The sequence below is a fragment of the Toxotes jaculatrix genome, chromosome 10, assembly GCF_017976425.1.
Source record: "Toxotes jaculatrix isolate fToxJac2 chromosome 10, fToxJac2.pri, whole genome shotgun sequence".
Taxonomy (NCBI): domain Eukaryota; kingdom Metazoa; phylum Chordata; class Actinopteri; family Toxotidae; genus Toxotes; species Toxotes jaculatrix.
This window is the reverse complement of record NC_054403.1, coordinates 11,426,360-11,431,095: the sequence shown is the minus strand read 5'-3', so window position 1 is coordinate 11,431,095 and position 4,736 is coordinate 11,426,360.

The following is a 4,736-nucleotide window of genomic DNA, read 5'->3' as shown; positions in this document are numbered from 1 at the left end:
GGCTAATGGCCCTTTGTAAGCGGAGCAATGGTGGAGGCAGCACACCAGCCACCTACTGGTTCTCCTCATCATTTGTTTCGCAGGGAGACAACCCGCCTCCAACCTGCAGAACGGAGGATCATCAAGCTGCAGGGCAGGGAGACCACAAGTTTAGACCACCAAAACTGTAGTTACTTCTTTACTTTACACTCAGCCCTACTTGGTACAACTTTTTAGAGATGCATACATTAAACAAGGTTGGAACAAGGCTTTCGTGATGCTTAATAAATTATTTTTCTGTGGCTTACACTGTAGATGAGTATTAGACCCCAGTAAGGACAACTTTTGTAACGCCAAGTTGTAAACTAATCCTGTTGACTTGTCTTTTTATTTAGCTCTGTAACTAAGGCAAACTCCCCTGCACTACTCACATTCTGTACAAGGGCTTCAAAGCATCTGGACCACAATCAGTTTGTTAACAATTTATTAACCACACATCTCCAATCTGGATGGATTGTTATGGTGGAACAACCCCTCAATGATGTAAAATACCATAGACCTATAAAAAGAAACCCACATGAATCTTTACTGAAGGCTTCCTTTTTAAATAAGGCATTTCACAATGCAGTGATGTTAGTAAGTCAAGGAAAGGCTTATGGGATTCTCATTTTGTAATAAGCTATTAAGTTTAAGTTGGTCCACACACATACATATTACAAACATGTAACATTTCTTTTCACTCGCTGTGTGTCTATTATTATCACTATTTCATAACAGTTTTTACTTTTAAACTGATTTGGGACCTTTTCCTGTATAAACACCAACCTTGTTGGGCCCAGTAGTCCTCATGGGGACCAGGCTTTGGTCCTAATGAGGGAAAATGTCATGTCTGAGGTCCTGTGAACTGAGGTTAGGTTAAGGTAAGGGTTAGGGTTGGGGTTAGGCTGTCCACAAAGAATAGAAATCAGTGCAATGTCCTGACAAGGATAGCTGCACAAACTTGTAACTGTGTGTGTGTCATTCACATTTGCACAGCTAAGTGTAGGTTGTCTCAGTACAAATTCCTTCCTGAATGTCCTTGCTATTGTGCACCGTCCAACTGTGGTCAGATTCAATAACAGCAAGCACAGAGTTGAGCCTTTAATTACTTGTACACAGCTCTGTGACCCACTTCACGGTGATAATTATATCACTGCGCTGTTGCTTTCTGCAGAGCACTTCTTTTTTTTTTTTAACTTTCCTCACATCCCTTTGGACTCAGCATTACATCAAGTATAATAAAGTTGTTTGTTTGTGTGCTTGTAGGGGGTAAACTCTGCGATAGTCTTTGAACAAGCTGTTAGCACTGTGCACTGTTGTGCTTGTTAAATGCTTTGTTGGAAGTTTGACACTCAGCTTCTCAGGCTGCACTCGCCGCCTCCAATGGTATCCTTAAGTCATGAGGCTGTTTCATGCTGGGCCCCCTTGGGTGAGGGAGGGATGACAGGATAGCAGAAGAGGCAAACAACTAATGTGGGCACACACACACAAACACAGTCACCTTTAAAGTGTATGAGAGCTCCCTGATGCCAGTGCTGCCATACTGCATGACTAATGCAGCCCTCGAGTCACTGTTTCTCCTCACCGAGTCCCCAAGAGCTGAATTAATTGGCTGTCATCATGGTAGCTCTCACTCTTTCTCTCTCTCTCTCTCTCACACACACACACATGCACGAAATGATCAAGATATAAATAAACCGAGTCAACATGGCATTTAAGTGACAGGCAACCATAAACACTTTGTGCCCAACATTCAGTGGCGTGGTCTTACTTTGGAGCGCCCGTCAAACATATGGACCACCCCACTTATATGGACATTATCAGAGCGATCAAGTGCCAGTGTAGCTATAGGTCATGTGCAAAGGAACAGTTAGACATTTTGGGAAATAGTCGTATTTCCTTTCTGGGTGAGAGTTTGATGAGACAATCCACTGTGTCCACTACTAAGTTTATATTATGTTTATATCAGGGGTTAAAGTGGGTTGGAGTGATCCAGAACGTCCCTGTCTGTCTCTTTACCAGTCCCCTCTATGTGCCTGTCATTCGGGGTGTGCATGAGAGCGTGCTGCCTTCTGGGACTGCTCTCGCAGACTGACCTCCTGGACTTTGGTTCAACCTACATAGAACACCATACAGAAAAGTGGAATATTTTTCAAGGTGGGATTAAAAAAGGAAAATTAGTCTAACTTCGCTGTTAGACCAGAACCAAGGAGCGAGCTGTCCTGATGTGATGTGTGTCTGAACACACAGCATCACAGCATTGTGTGCTATAATCTGAGACAACGTAACCGCATAACTTAACATCAATACATTTTACTCATATGGGAAATGCAGTCTAGATAGATATAGCAGATACGACAAACATTTTCTGTATTGACTCTTTGTGTACAGCACAATGACAAGATAACCTTTTAAAGACCCTTTCATTCAAACAGTTTTGAATTCCAATTGTAATGTACTTAAAAGACAAAGAGCTCTGTCTCCCTTTCTATTTGCCTGTGCTTTGAACCATAAACAACATTTGTGTTCCTCAACAGTTTGTTCAGACTGAAAGAATAATGGAGTGTCATTCCGACCCTCTGTCTTTGCATAATACCGTCTGAGTAGTCATGCAGTATAATATCCTGTCTGCCTGAAAGTGATTTGTTTTAAAGGACCTCACTTTTGTTCTGAGCAGTGATCATCAGTTTAGTATGGGAGCGGGAGAAATCTCTCTCATCGGACAGTGACAGGGAGCTGCTGTGACGTGCGTGCTATTTCAGACGGAGGGGGCTTTACTGCTTTACCGTTTAATGACCTCAGATGTGTTTTACTAATGTTTTACTAATGTATGTGAGTGCACGTGTGTGCGGAGGAGGGTTTGTTCCACATTTCTCTTTGTCCTCAGAGCTTTTCCTTTATGCAAAACTCCAGATGTTGTCATCTGCTCATTTGGAATGAGACTACACAGTCAGGTGTGAGAGAGACCTTCAACAACAGGCTTTAAATGGAAAAAAAAAAAAAAAAGAAGCTCTGCCACGTGTTGTTAGATGCTTTTGAGTTTATAGCTTTTTAGTGAAAGATAACAATTATCAGCACAGTTGTGATTAGGCTTTGTATAGTCAGTATGCTGCGCCTTTCCCGCCTGACTATAGGCTGCACAAGCTCAGGTGAATCTTGAATGTTGGTGCTGAATAGAGTTTTGAATCATTTTTACTGGCACTGTCATTTAACTAGCATCACAGAAAAATCCAAAATACTGTGACAAGCTGTCAGTGAACAGTTGCTGACAGTTCTAAATCAATGTTGCCCCCGATTCACAAGACAAGAATTTAGCTTCTCAGGAAGTATTAGGTGTGTGTAACTAAACTAAAATATCCCATAACATAAGAAAATAGCCTGCATGCTGACAAGAGTCTGTAGCCATGCTGAGATGCCTTGAGCAAAATGTTAACATCAGCCAGGCAACACGCTCACAAAGACAAAGTTTACATGCTGATGTTTATCAGGTATAATGTTTACCATGATCACTATACATTAAACAAAATTTAAGCCCGAGGCTGAATGCCATTGGTTTTGCAGTGATAACAGAATATCCTGAGGGGGGCATGAACGTCTGTATAAACTTTCATAGCTATTCATTCAATGGTTGCTGAGATATTTCAGTCCGAATGAGTCTACTGAAAGACCAACAGTGTCATTCAACAGTGACAACGCTAACATGGCTAAAAACTGGAAGAGGCCCTTTGGGATTAAAGAAGATCTTTGTCTGAAGGGCCACGTTTTTATTTATTTATTTTATGTAATTGTTTTGTTTTGTTTTTTTGCCACAGTGCAGGCGTTTTTCCAGTGTTAAGGGACAAAACACAAAATGACCTGTGTACAAATTATGTGTACGTGTGGTACACATAATTTGCATGTAACAGCTCAGACAGGCGACCTTGGTATGATCATTCTTGAAAACCCCTCATTTCTCTGTCAAATGCAATCCAGTTTAACAGCACCACAATCTACATCCTCCAAAATGATCATACAGTTGAATCAACACCTTTCTGAAACAGTTTTTGATTAAAAAAAAACAAAACTGAACACAATAACCTTTAGGAAGGTAGAATTTACTGCAGGGCTGTTGTATTCATTTTAACTACGTGTACCTATTAAACTGGCAACAGAGTGTCTTTCCACAAATGTGTTTCCATAAATCATTTCAAATCTAGTCTTGTTTTCCTCTCTCAGATTCATTTATAGTTACCAGGCAACACTGAGTCTGTCTCAGAGGGCACTGAGGAGTCTGGTGCCTTGCTCAAGGATCTTTCAGCAGTTGTAATGGGGTGAGTGTAGTGTAGCTACAGGTTTGACTCCAACTAACCCACAGTTGCTAGCCGGCAACTGGACCTCACCCAGCTCCAAGTAGCAGGGATCAAAGTGACAACGCTGGTAATGGGTTGGCCTCTTTACCTCTCGGCCAACTCACCACCTCTCCAGAGTCTGAAATGTACTAATCCATGAATTTTTCATCATGATCATGGAAGCAGTTGACACCACTTGAGAAAAGTCTAATCATAAAACATAATCTTGTTATCATGCTAGGTGACAAATGTAAATCCGTCTTCTGCCTCACAAACAAAGAAAATCATCACTCTCTTCTCTATTTTTCTGACCTAGCAGAAGATCCAAGGTGCCGTACGGATGAGAATGATGTATTGCTATATCTTTTAGTTGTGAGAGGCAGAGAAATA